This window comes from Phasianus colchicus, chromosome 6, assembly GCF_987193195.1.
Source record: "Phasianus colchicus chromosome 6, bPhaCol1.hap1.1, whole genome shotgun sequence".
NCBI lineage: Eukaryota > Metazoa > Chordata > Aves > Galliformes > Phasianidae > Phasianus > Phasianus colchicus.
This window is the reverse complement of record NC_143441.1, coordinates 32,017,349-32,032,016: the sequence shown is the minus strand read 5'-3', so window position 1 is coordinate 32,032,016 and position 14,668 is coordinate 32,017,349. Positions and strand designations below refer to the sequence as shown.

Here is a 14,668-nt window from a genome sequence, read left to right as displayed (position 1 = left end):
ACAGTCTGAGAGGAAGATGATTTCAGCAGAAGAGGTGTAGAAGAACACAAATTCACTTTGTTGTAATTTGTATGAAGTGGAGTAGCTCAGTGGCTTTACTTTCTTGTCTGAGTTGGTTTCCTTATTTGAGCATACCTTATAATCTCCAAGTACTACCTTGTCATCAGCACAGCATCAATCTTCATGCTCATTTCAAAACAGCGTAACTAATCTTCTGACACCAAATTACCAGGTTTTGCAGAAAGCTATAGTCCAGGTATCGAAGTTCACTGAAGAAATAAAAGCACTTCAGAACTACTACATGATAAAGCACTTTAGTACTTGTATAGTTTTCCTATTTCCTCTTAGGTAGAAGAATCCTTTAACTACACCTTCCCCTACTGCAGTTCTTTAATATAAAATTGATTTCATCATAAAAAATGTCGCCTAATTGCACAAAAGGCTCCTTAGTGCAATGAACAATTAGTAGTATTCAGTGTAAGTGATTCAGTCTCAAAACAGCAGATGTCAACAGTCTGTAGATTTCAGATATACAAATCAATGACACCATCTGAAAATTAAAAAGAACTCAATTTATGTTAGCTTTAACAACTAACAAGAGCTTGTTTGGTATTTTGAGCAATATGCATTTGAAAAGAACACATTACTTCCCTCTTATGAGTTGAATATTTTTTGCTTTTTTCCTTACTACCACTCCCCAGTATAAGGAGCAGAAAGTTTTCAACAGGAGGAAAGGTGAAGCCTACTTTCGACTCTTGGATTGAAGCCTTATACCATATGTCTAAGAAGGGGACAGAAGAAATTGGATCAAAGTGATTAGTTGCTGTTTAAAGCAACATTACTCTTTTTCAAGACATCCAAATTTTAACAACATTTAAACATAGCAGCTCTTTTTTCCAAAGAGGAATCCAGCTAAGATAAGCCTTCTATAAAGTACCATCTTAGCATTAAACGTTTGTAATAGGCAGCTCTAAACTGTTCGTTATACCCCCTCCCATCTATTCTCTGTATGCTCTCTTCTTGGTTACAACATTATTGGCTGCTAATTTTATTTCTGTCCTCTGATAATGTACAAGAGTTATTGTGAAACTAATGTGAACATACTGTGAGTTTAATGTGCATCTCTTGCTGTTATTAGACAGGGCTGCAGGGCAGACCTGCTTTGGTTTACTAGATGGGTATGTTTTATTATATAACAAACACAACTAATGCTGACAGCAGATTTAAATTAATATCTAATTTAAGAATTAGAATAAACCTCAGTAAATATTTTTCTAAATGCAGAAGTAAGCAGAAAACATTCCCTAAATACCTTTGAGAGGGAAATAAAGAGAATGAACTAAGGAGGATGACCTGAAAAAAAGATATTTGATACACAAGATAATCTAAGTCATCAGTCCTTTGCATAACAGGAGTTAGAGAAAGATAAAATGCATTATCCAAAGATTTATTCAAATCAGCCATTATCCAGAGATTCTCTGTCTCTCACTTTGAAACTTAACAGACACTGATAGCATTACCATTCCCTGACTGGGCTCCAGCTATTCCATAAAAGCTATATTTTGTTCTCAAATTCTCTGTGCTTTCAAGTTCCCAGTCCCAGGCACAGCTTACAGCACAGCCAAACTCCTTATCAGGGCTGGATGCAGGCATGAAACTACTCAGCCCTCAGCACTGCAGTCTGCACAGAGGAGAAAAAACAGGCATGTTGGCCAAATGGACTTTATCGGCAAAATGAAAAGGCAGCCAGTGCTGATTCTTGACATTACTGATGCTAATAATGTCTGAGTGGCAGCAAGGAAACTTTTGTCCTCAGTGCAAGTTATGACATATACCAATGAAAGCTGTACCTGAAATACTAACAAAATTCTTAGTGCCAAGTGTGGTATTACTCTATGCTAATGGAGCTTCTAAACATCTTGAAAAATCAGGAAACTCACATGGGATTTAAAGAGCTATATTTTAGGTTACTAACTTTGAAATATTTATACTAATATAAATAGAAATAAATGGGCTGTGTTTCTTGAGTAGGATTAAGAATAACTGATGGCCCAATCCCCAAAGAAATTCACTAAAATTTGAGTAGCAGTGTCTTTCGGACTATATATTGAGACTGTCCTTAAAGTTCTAAAAATACACCAATTGTTTTCCTTTACCCCAAACAATTTTTATGAACTTTTCTGGTTTAACTTATTCTTTTCACTACAAGAAAGTAGTTCCTTCTCCATTCAAATGTGAAATATTTATCAATTTCATCCACATATATTTGTTTCTAACCGGCTGTACTTTTTTATGCACTGCAAATACTGAGAGAAGAATTTCAGATCATGGAATAGGATATCCTGAGTTGGAAGGGATCATTGAGTCCAACTCCTGGCTTCAAACAAGAACACAAGATCAGCGACCTCAACTGAAAACCTGAATTTTCTATATAGAATGCCTTCAAGTTTACATGGTACAATAGCAATGCACACAAATGCTTCTTCATTTTTCTAAGTGAGGAATTTCTAATGATTTTTGGAAAAAAATCTCCAGATCTTGCATCTCACTATTCTTTGGGAGTTGAGAAAGATGGCAGTTGTTTTTACCATTTACAAATAATCACATCACAACTGTAAGAGTATTTTGAAAACAGTGCTGCTTTAGGAGTAACTACTACTAAGTACTAGTCAGATCTCTCAGTCTTTCTTCATATGGAAAATGCTTCAGGCCCATAATCATCTTTGTGGCCTTCCACCAGACTCTGGAAGTTTCCTATCCTTCCTCAGCTGGTGAGTCCAGAACAGGACACAGTACTACAGATGTGGCCACATCTGTGCACAGAAGAGAGGGAGAATAACCTCTCAACCTGCTGGCCATGCTCTTTTTAATGCTCCTTGGGATACAGCCTTCTTGGCTGCACAGCATAGAGTTTTTCTTACAAAGAAACCTATCACACACTGGAATAACATCTCAATAGGTAGGGTATCCATATTTTAAACTGGTTGGTTCACACACTAGATAGGAGAGTAGCTAACAGTTATATCCAACCATCTTGGATGTGGTGCTCAGGGACATGATTTAGTGGAAGGTTGTTAGAGTGGTATGGTGTAGCTTATGATTGGAATTGATGATCTTTAATGTCTCTTCCAACCTGAGCAATTATTTGATTCCATGATTCTATGATCTTCTTATACAGAAAATTTACAAATTTAAAACAATCTTAAGCCTGTCTTGTACAGGTTCTCACAGTACCTTGCAATTTCCAACCAAAATAAAAAAATCAGGCTAAATCTAGATTTATTTGTATTTGTTTTTTACCTTTATTGTCCACTGATGTGCTTACTTCCTTGTTCATTCCTAAGGACGCTGTTGCTCATTCTTTACTAAATTCCTCTAAGATGAGTTTTTGATGTGTTATAGATGAACAGTTATCCACAGATCATAAGCTGTGAAAAGCAGACATTGAGATAAATTAAACTAACTTCCATGATATACACTGTTCCCACTTCCTGCAAAATATTCAGGAGCAAGCATACTGAAAAAATACACAGAGAATCAAAAATTTTACAGGAATTTGACATTAAAGAGCTAGAGCCAGAAACACAATCTGAATGCTCCAGCAGTGATATTTAAAAATGTGTATGGTTGTGTGCATGCACTTCAAATTTTATGCTTCTGTGCAAATGGGGAACTATTTTGGAATAGAAAATGAAACTAAGCCCTAGGGTGTAACTACATAAGGGAGAAGCTACCTAATTAATGTTTCCTATAGGGCACAACCACAGTATTTAACTACAGTCATCATTAATAAGGATACTAAAGGAAAGTACATTTTAAGGACAAAATCCATCACTACGAAAGAAGAGTGCAATGTTATATGTTACTTAATTGGATAAACATTTAGCAGACAACTGAAGGAGGGCCATAGATCATGTATCCACACACCCCTTGGCATGACAGCATCAGACCATAGAAGAGAACTCAGCAGACAGATCTTACAATGGTTTGAAGAGTTCAAGTGTTCTCACCCCTTTGTTTCATAAGTGACTCTCAAACAGAGCTGGAATAAGGAGAACAAGAGAACGGCCGTTTAGACGTAGAGTATGAACTGAATGATGGATGAGCAGTGCCTCAGGTGTTTCCATCTAGATAGGAAGAGCCATCCTAACCCTGTGATCTATTCTCTGAGCAGCAGGAGACTAGATCAAGGCAAAGCTATTCTTTTTCTGTCTTACACAAAGCTCACACACTAGTCAATAGCAGGTTTTTATCCAGTAATAAGTTACTTCAGTAAGTCAAACTCCTGCTGGAGTTTTTACATTACCATTCAGCCCAATAGGTAACTTTTTTTTCCCCCCTCACAATAATGCTCTTAAAACTTAAGAGAATGCACTTTTTCTTTTAAACAGTTTACTACATAAATGTAGGATGGCATATCTTGTGTGTCTTCACTGCCACCTTTTGGCCAAATTTTTTTCCTATTGCTTTTTTTGTTATTATATATTTAAATATATAAAGAGTAAAAAGAAACAAACCAGAAGTACATCCAGAGCAAGTACATATGCAAGAAGATATAAATACAGTTTTTCAGTATCAGCATTTTCATGAGCTAAAAAAGAAAAACAAACAAATTAGAAAAAGGTCAGATGAGAAAAAATCTATTTTGTCCTAAATTCAGCACAGAAATGTTCACTGGTGTTGATTCACAAACCTCCCAGGCTACTGTAATTGAATACAGATTTATAAAGCCATCATTGTTGTGATGAAAAAGGGTCTGGCCTCTTCTCCAAGCGAAATAGTAGGACCCAAGGAAATGGCCAGAAGTTGTACCAGAGGAGGTTTAGGTTGGACATTAGGAGAAACTTTCTCTCTCAGAGGGTGGTCAGGCACTGGAATGGCCTGCCAAGGGAGGTGGTGGAGTCGCCGTCCCTGGCAGTGTTCAAGAGGTGCCTGGATGAGGAGCTACGAGATATGGTTTAGTAGCTTGTGGTACTAACAGGAATGGGAAGGTGGTTGGACTAGATGATCTTGCAGGTCCTTTACAACCTTGTGATTCTATGAGTCTCTGAATGTGTGGGCTTCAGAGACAGAGTTTACTTTTTTTCTCTCTGTAGATCAATGCCTCTCACTAGATATCTGCTTTCTTTTGATAGTTGCTGCTCTTTCACCATTATTAAAATTCATGTTTGTTCTGTTAATGCACAAAATTCTGTCTCACAACAAAGACTGGTTGGTATTACTGAAATAAACATGTAATATTATATAAAAAAGAAAAGATTACTACTTCTCTATTAATGCAAAGTTTATACAGAAAAAGCACTTAAAACACAACTGGACATATGGTGATTATTCAAGACGAAAGTACTTATTCTTCCAAAGAAAGTGAGCATTGTTACAACATCTGCTGACTCCTTGAATAACTTATCTTTAGCACTGAGGAGACTCAACGCAGCACAAAGCTGGCAGTCAGCTCTCTCCCCTTCCTACAGTCTTAGCAAGGAGAAAGGCCAAGAAGAGGAAAAGTTGCCATCGTCCACTCAGGTCTTTCTGCCTAATGAGTGGTTCTTAAGAGAACCAGCTCTGATTGGCATCAGTGAAAATCATATTCAAGCTGTTCTAACACATGTTGCATAGGGACAGAGGATAACTACTAACCCCTAACTACTATTAACAATGTTTTCTCACAGTCACCACTCAAATCATCCCCTATCCCCAATAGACATAACAGGAAATATGTTTCCTGGTGAAGTTATTCTGCATTCTAATAAAAAAGCGCAAGAGACTAAACACTATTTTAGTTGTATTGCCATAAAAGATTTTTTACAAGTACGTATTGCACAGCCTCACAAATTCGATCAGTGCCTAGAATACATCAGCTCATTCATTAAGGGCTGAACAGTTCACTTACTAAACAAAATGTTACACAGACTGCAAGTAGTACCTCTGGAGTGCCACTCCAGGATGTTTTCCTCCTGCCACCTTGCCTCTCACATCATCTACCCAGTGGTTCCTCTGGCAATTCTCCCTCAGCATATTGCCTGAGGTACACAGTGAACTGGCTTAGGGGACAGTTGTTCTGTTGGGGGAAAAAAACAAAAAACAACAAACAATATTCTGAAGTAGTTTGGAAGTACTTTTTTTAGGTTCTGTGCTCATACTTCTGTATGCTGTGAGAGCGCACCATGACAGATACCACTCTGAAATCTTTCTCCAACTTTAGCACTGACTTTAAAAAATACTCTAGAGTTTGCTAGAAGTCCTGATGAGTAGAACATGCTAACTCAAACTGGCACCTTACTTTTCAACCCACGTTACAACTTGGTGGACTTCTCTTTGCCGTGGAAACATGAAGTAAAGAGGCATTGCAGAAGCAGCCAAATAATAAAACATAAAATTAAATAACCTCAATTAAAATAATAAGCTTCTTTTAGTGCTGATTTCACCTTCCTGCCTCCTTCATGGTAAGGTTATGGCTTCATTATGAAGTATTTAATTACAGAGACCTCATTGTTTAATTCTAAGTGTTAAGGATAGTCTTTCAGATAAGCATTTATTTCATGTCACTGTTCATTTATAAGGATATAAATGTTTTGACTCTGTTTGCATTCTTGTTGGACATGGATTACATCCATTTCTGTAATTAAAATAAGTTGTTTGCTCCAGCTATAACCATATATGATGCAATGTTCTGATTCCCATTTGTTGCTAGAAGTGGTAGTCTTATTAATACTTCATCTTAGTTGTCTAATTGCATTGTGACAGTAGCTCAACAGGTTAGCAGATATCAGCAGAGTTATGAGAAACTTTAAAGTGCCTGCTCTTAGTGCACAGTACATGTAAGAAAGTACAGCTTAACAAACAGCAAACAAAGTGCATGAAGAGACAAGTTATAGATACTGTCTCCTTATTTGAGCCCTTAAAGCATAACTGTTCTGCCCAATTTAGATACCGGTAGCAAAAGGATAGTTTCCCTAAGCTCCTTATACAGCCTAGTGACAAAAGAGCTTCTCTAAAGAGCCACTCTGAGCAGAAACCTAACTTAGGCACTTGTATTACTCTGAAGGTGCCCTCAGTGACTAAATAGAAAGCCAAAAAAATACAGCCTTCTATCTCAGTGCCACAGTGGAGTGTTGCCAGGCACTGTGCATTTTCCCTCAGTAACCACAGCTATGTTCTTCTCTAACATCCAGCCTCAGAGGAAAGCAAGCACTACGTCTGACACAGACCTTATTTTTGAAATTTTGGTGTAAGGACTTAAAAAAAAAAAAGAGCAGATACAAAACCATTGAAGTCAGAAGATAAACGCTTTCTCTTAACCTCAGTGATGAAAACAGGCTTTCACTCCTAAAGAAAGCATGCTATTTCAGTGTAAAATGGGTTGGTTAAATAGTGACACAACCCCTCAGATCCTGTGTGACTTAAGCTTAAGTCATTCATAAGAAAAGGAATATGTTCCATTGCAGTCTCTCTCTGTGAAGCAGAGGCCACTGACTTCCTACATCATTTATAATGAAAGCCTGGCTCCTATACATGCAGGGCACATAACCGCCATTGTAACCAATGCTGTAATGGCCCAGAGGGTGGAGAAAAAACAACTTGCCAGAGAACCAAAACCAGATAGACACAACTCTGGGAATTTGTTTTCTCCCTACCAAGAGCTTTTTCCTTTATCTTATTAGAGTTGGACTTAATGCATCTCATTTATTTTTCTTTTTTCCTAAATGAAGCAGTCTACACCCAAGTTTCATTTTCTCCTAGATAAAACAAAGCAGGTAAATTAGGACAATGAAAATAGTTTATTCAGTTGCTATTCTTCTTAACAATAAATCCATCTTGCAATAAAGTTCAGACTGCATAAGCTGGATAGGGGAGAAAAACAAAGAGGGAAAAATTGTTATCCAGAAATAATTTACAGTTTCCAAAATATGCTCTTTGAAAGAGGGGAGGTTCTCACAGGGAAACAGCTGGCCACGTGCAGAAAAGGCAACAGATGGGATAAGAAGGGAAAATACACAGGAAACAGTTGTTCTGTCACTGAATGAAAATACAGACAGAAAGACTGGGGGGAAGAAGGGAAGTGTGCAAGTGGTTGCATATGCAGACACATCCACAAGCAAACAATTTCAACTAATCAGGGGCACAATGACCATGAAAGAGTTCATATTTTAAGAATAAAAACAGAGGTGATCAGCATGACTCTTGGTGGAGATGGTATTTCTCATGAGAGTTTTGCCATTTGCCCATACTATCAGATCTTGAAAATCTTTTTAACGAAAAGCACCCACTAGCATATGGATTAATACTCCTCCTGTGGATCATACTATGAAGTGCTGCAATACAAGGCTGAAAGTAAGATCAGAAGGTCTCCGCTTTGATGCAATGCTATTTATGCATGCACTATTCCACACCATATAGCATCAGTCTCATTTAATATTTCTAATTCTATACTATAACTACATACTAAAGCAGGAAAAAAGACTCATGTCAGGATAAGTTATTTCTTTTTCTCAAATTTCAGTGCCTTTTCTTCATTATAGTTGTATGTATATTTAGTACTGCTAGACCATTTGATTCATTTATGGAAATCCTCACAACATCCCAGTGTTCTATGTAAACTTGTATTTGAAATTAATGTACTACCAAGAAAATTTATTTCATCACGATTTGACTTTGCTCTAGTGATCTATGAAATGTGTCACACCTCTCTTCCCTTGAAAGCCATTATAAAAAAGACAGACCTGTCATCTTTTCTAGAATTAAGAATTGCCATTTATGCTTTATACAAAGTGACTGTACACAAGAATACTAAGGCAGCATTTATATCATTTTCTGTACTACTAAAACACTCATACACCAGTACGAGATAGAACTAAAATCTAAACAAAATTCCACCCTTCATTTTTTATGATTTTGCAAATACCTTTACAGAATTGTAAGCAAATCTCTTCAATTCTTATACCAGTGACTTTTGGAAAACACAGAAACACATACATTGAGTTATTTTTAAGCCAGACAGGCAAAAATAGTGAAGAAAAAAAAAAAGATTTCCTATTTCTGTATCCATAAAGTAGTATTTCTGACTCTAAAAATTAAGTAACACTCCAGGTCATAAAACACAAAGAATATTAAATTACAGCTTTTGAAAGTTCTTTGTTCTAAAGTGTGTTTTATGAACATATATAAGAACAGGTTGTCAGGATTTATGTTCTCTTGAAAGCTCTAATTATACAACAGGTGCAAATTGGTAGAACTGGGAAAAATTTAGTCATAAGTCAACCAACATGAACACCGTCTTAAAGACAAAGATAAGAAGTTTATGACTAGTTTATTAAATAATATTCATTAGACACTTCTATAGGCATTTGTTTTTCAGCAAATCCATCAAAGATATGAAGGCAACCCTAAGTGTATGGGTATATTTAGGTTTCTTAGGTATGTGAAGTAGCACAGCATAATAGATATAGGTACTCCAGAACAAAATTCACCAAATTCCAGACAGTTGCCTTAGGCAACAAGAAGAAAGCACTTGTAAACATACGATTTCTTAAGCGAGACTAATAACACTCAGTCCTTTGTAAATCACTTAATAACATTTAGGAGTCTTTGAAGTCCCTAATTCCATGAACTATTGACTAACGAAGTTGAGCAATGTTGTCAGTTGCTGCTGCTTAGGAGGAAACATCACAGTTTATGCCAAAGCTTACAAATTTACAGATCCATACTGACAATCAGGCAACTGTAACAGTAAATCACTTTAAGAAAAACTCATCTCCTTAGCTCCGCTGCTCTCTTAAGAATGCTCACAACAAGTTTCTCTACAATGCTTCATCTTCAGACAATACGTCTGAGAAGAGATAAGAGATGAAAGCAATCTTACAGCTAAGTAGTTTAAAAATCTTCTAACTTGACTATCATCTCTTTGTGGATATATTTCCAAATTCATTTTGTAACCTGCAACAGTTTAGTCCATGTCAAGTCTGTCTTTGTTTTCACTGCACTCTCTGCCTACAATTTCAGTGATAACTCAAGTAGAATTGACAGAGACAGAACTCTCAGAGGGCAATTAGTTGTAAGCCAATTTAGTTCAACAGCCCTATTAAAACAAGCATGCTAAAAAAAATAAAAGAACAGCAGAAAAGAGATTTCTACTCTTAACTTCAAGTAAGGGCCAATAACCAAAAAACAACAAAAAAAGACAAAAGATTTCTGAGTGCACTTACTGTGATGATATGACTTAAAGCTCTCACCAAACTCTTGTGAAACATCCATATTTAAGCTAAGGCACTCAAGTCCAATTTCTGAAAGCATCCACAGTCATTAAGATGACAAATCACCGTGGGGTTTGATTTCAGTCTTTTCACATTTTCTCAATCACTTTTGGGTGACCTGAAGCTAATTAGGATGATTTTTCTTGTGTTTAACTGGAATTTCCTGCATTTCAATTTGTGCCCATTGTCTCATCACTTAGAAAAGTCTGGCTCCTTTTTCTTTACTCCCTCCCATCAGCTATTCATACATGCAGATAAGATACTCCTACACCTTCTCTTCCCCAAGCTAAGCAGTCCATCTCCTCCGTGTCAGACTTTAAGTCTTTAAGCATTGTTGTCACCCTTTGCTGGACAGGGGGAGCAGAGAACAGTACACATCATAGATGAGTGCCAAAGAAAGCAGAAGAATCACCTCCTTCAACCTGCTCACAAAGCTCCACTTACTGCAGCCCAGGAGCCTGCGGCCTCTGTTTCCAGGGTGTTTGGTGGCTCAGTGTTCATTTGGTCCACACCTGAATCTTTTTCTTCCAAACTCCTTTCCAGCTGTTTGGTCCACAGTCTGTCTTCCTTTGGCTGAACTTCACAGGACTCCTATCAGCTTATTTCTCCAGTCTGCTGAAGCCACTTTGAACAATAGCACAACCACCTGCTGTACCAACCACTGATCCCAGCTTTCAGGCCACCTGCAAAATTCTCTTCTGACTCCATGTTTGCTGGATGGAAGCTTGTAATATTTCCCTTTAGCCTTTGGCATGCTATGACTTGCTATTCCTGCCCTGTCTGAACTTCCTATCTCTTACAGTCCCACCTATTTTCCTGCTCCATTTCACCCTTGAATCCTTGCACTTGTCCCCCTTCTACTTCCAGAGCTGATAAATGTCTCAAGCAGTAACAAAAGGTCTGATCAAGGACCTCAGCTCTTGGATCATTTGATGAGTCCATGGATTATGTCTTACAAGTCAGCTATCCACAGCCGTTTGTAGTCTGCAGTTAGTCATGTAATATAACTGGTACTCCTGGACAACAGGAACATTTTACCTCTGACCACAGATATTATTTTTCACCTGTCCAAATCTTAAGATAAAATTCTAGTATGTAGCTTTGTACAGAAAGTCTTTTTCTTCATAAGTAGTAAAACTGTCTGGATTCAAAAATATTCTTGCTCTAAGATCTTATAATTGGTATAAAATATCAATATTAACACTCCTATTTTGAGAAATAATTCCATCTCTGGCAAAATGTTCAACTAAACAAGCTCTAATTAGCACAAATTATTTCTGTATTGAAATATGTCATGTGTCTAACTGTGCTGTCAGTCTTTGGATAAAAGCAACAATTCCCTTACCAGTCAGTCATAATAAATGTATCAATGTAGTATTCCCACGCAAAAAAAAAAAAAAAAAAAAAAAAAAAAAAATTGCCCTAAATCCAGAGGCAGAAAACTTTGAAACATTTATTTCTTTATTTAAATGAATCATTGTATTATTTAACATTATTAAATAATTGGACCAATTATTAAGTAATTCCAAGTGTTTTGGCAAATTCCATCTCTTATTTATTTAAATTTCATCAAATTCATAACAACTGTCTGATAAACTTTTCAAGTACCTCAGTTCACTTCACTTAGTGTTTGAAGAATTCCTCACACCTGTTTACTTCCCAAAGACATCACAGTAACCAATAAAAGCCTTACTTATGAGTACTGCCAAAATTAATTCTACCTTCCCTTAAAAATCAGTAAGTTGTTGTTATTATCCAGCAGCTGAACGCCACAATGGAGAATTATGACCACAACCTGACATCCCACTAATCATTGACTCACTGTGCTCTTAAAACTGTGCTTTAACTCTACCACTTCCCTTTATGCTTGTATCTCTTGTCATTTTGAAGGTGAATCCTACACTGCACACTGCAGTGTCAGTATTTCTGTTTGTCTTTAACACTCTAAACTATGCTAGCATTCGTTGGAGCTATAAAATAGACAAAAAAATCAATGGCATAAATGCACAGTATAGTACAAAGAAAATACCTTACACGTTATAAGGATTTTAAATGATATGGGAAGCACTAAAGTTTTCCTGGGAGATTCCTGAGACAGAAGGTTTGGGAAAGGACACGGCTGCAGGCTCATACAGCATTTTGACAATTTTGTGATCTCACCACATACCTTCAGAAGTCCTCAACAGCAAAGAATGACATTAGAATGCCATTCTAAACCGCAACATTTCTCTGGGAGCCAGAGCTAAGGGCAATAAAGCACATCAAATGTTTTTCATCAGCTATGTTCCAAAGCATCTTGATTTCAAATTAACACTGGTACAAATGTTATTTAAGAAGTTCTTTTTAACAACTGGAAATAATAAATTCCCATAAGTGCCTCCGCAAAAAATCTATCACATATTTATTGCATAATCAGATTTAAAGTGCTTTTCTGAAAGAAAAACCACAGACAAGTTTAAAAGAACTCCTGAGAGAAGTCAAATGCCCACCAACATACCCAATGTTCTCTTTACTCAATAATCCTTCCTCTCTGAGGCCCACTGTATCCTTTAAGTTTTACAGCCTTAGAGCACTGAAGCTTTTTTGATAATCAATGTATCAGTTATCATTACTTTTATTATCAGTAGTTTTGATATTACAAGTATTTTAAGGAAGTCAGTTCTATACTTGAGAGATGTGCACGTGATGAAATCATATTAACACCACAATCACAGCAGTATCGTAACTGCTTGTACAATCAGTAGGTGTACAAAGGTTAGGCTTAGCAAAATTATCAGAATGACAATCAAAATAAATGGGAATGCTCACCAGTGTCATAGGCTTACAATAAACTCCACAAGGAGCAGTCTCCAGAAAGACATCCTTTCCCAGTGGCAGTCAGCACTTAAATGGGATCTAGGAGAGCTGCAGCCAGGCTCCACCTCTTCCAGTCACACAGCTGAATTGCCTTCACCTGTGCTCCCATGGTTGACTTAGTGCTTGCCTCAGGTGGTCAATCAGAGGTTCAGGCCATGATCAACAGTTCCTATACAACTGCTTCAAGGGATAACAGTATGATGTTAAATGTTTTATAAGTAAAAGAGCAGTGAAAAAGACAAGCATTATTTTAAGAGTATATGATTAAACACAACGGATATCACTATGCTTGATTCAATCAAGTTATGATTTTAAACACCAAAAAATACTTCTGGATTGTTTCCAATAAATTATATGTATTATCAGAAAGAAATTCTAGGAGTAGTGTTACTTTGGTAAAGTAGGAGTGGAAGTGCTTTCTATACTCATCTGTAATTTATATACTTGAAAACCAGAATGGAATTTCTTTTACAAAGAAACTAAAATACTGCTATTGTTTTTTACTTTGAGTTGTTTTTCAACTCACTGAATTGAACTTTAACTGAAAAAAAGTCACATGGCCCTTACTTGTACTTTCAACAGTGTCTAAAAGCATCACTGTTAAAAATTATTTAGTGCCTGTGGTTCTACTGAGTTCTCTTAATTCATGATCAATAGTACATAATTCTGTTTCTTCCATGTGTTGGTCTGAATTGAACAGCCCACTCAAACAATCTTGAGCTTTAGAGTTTTTCCAATGTATTTCTTTTCCTCAGCTCCCTGCAACTTGGCACTGATGATTTAAACTCTCTTAGGGAATTCAAGTATTTCAAGTAGTTTGAGAGCCACTTCTTTGAATCAGAATTTCTGTGATAAATCCAGACCAAGTAAGACATTTGTTGGACTTTAACAATGTTACTAAGAACAGCCGTCCTTTACTTCACCAGGGGACAGAGCAGTTGCCTACTTATCTGATCTTTACTATAATATTCCCTTGGATAAAGGGAACTTATTACATGACAATAAATCAAATATATCGTCTGATGTCTTTGTTCTCAGATGACATTATTCAAGAAGGAGAAAGCATACTGGTGCAGATGCAGAACTGCCAACTATACCTCCACTTACAGTAGGAACAGAGGGCTCTTCGCACTTCCATTCCCAAATCAGCTCTATCCTACTTAGGAGTCAACACTTAAGTAAACCCACAACTCCCTAGTGTGCAAGATTTATGTATTTTATATAATACAATTGAAATGACAAATGAAAGCAGAGTACTTTGTTTTTTCTCAAAAAGCAGATCCAGATAACATAACTAACCATCACTCTTTCTCATGGGTCATTCACTTACTTGCAATCCAATGAATCTTTTCAGGGACTCCTAACTTCTCACCTCATTCATTCTCTTCTGTATTGTAGCAGCGCACAGACTTGAACTTGTCAAGATGTACTTGACAGCTAAAGCAGACCTATGAAATTTTAGAATGAGAAAACACAAATGTAAAAAACATAGGATGTGTTTAAGTTGGAATAACCAATGCTCAAGCAATACACTGATATCAGCAATGCTGGCCCTTTTGATC

The 14,668-nt window shown here is 36.8% G+C and overlaps 1 long non-coding RNA gene across 1 annotated transcript in view; it reads right to left on the bottom strand.

Moving 5' to 3' along the window:
- Window positions 1-1,431: 1,431 nt before the first annotated feature.
- LOC116243302 (uncharacterized) overlaps window positions 1,432-14,668 on the bottom strand; it is a 19,411-nt gene continuing 6,174 nt past the window's right edge. The window contains exons 2-6 of the long non-coding RNA XR_004169936.2: window positions 14,437-14,554; window positions 13,059-13,286; window positions 12,418-12,492; window positions 3,301-3,428; window positions 1,432-1,681 (exon numbers count right to left, since the gene is read on the bottom strand). This is a non-coding gene — a long non-coding RNA (uncharacterized LOC116243302). The remainder of the gene's footprint in view (window positions 1,682-3,300; window positions 3,429-12,417; window positions 12,493-13,058; window positions 13,287-14,436; window positions 14,555-14,668) is intronic.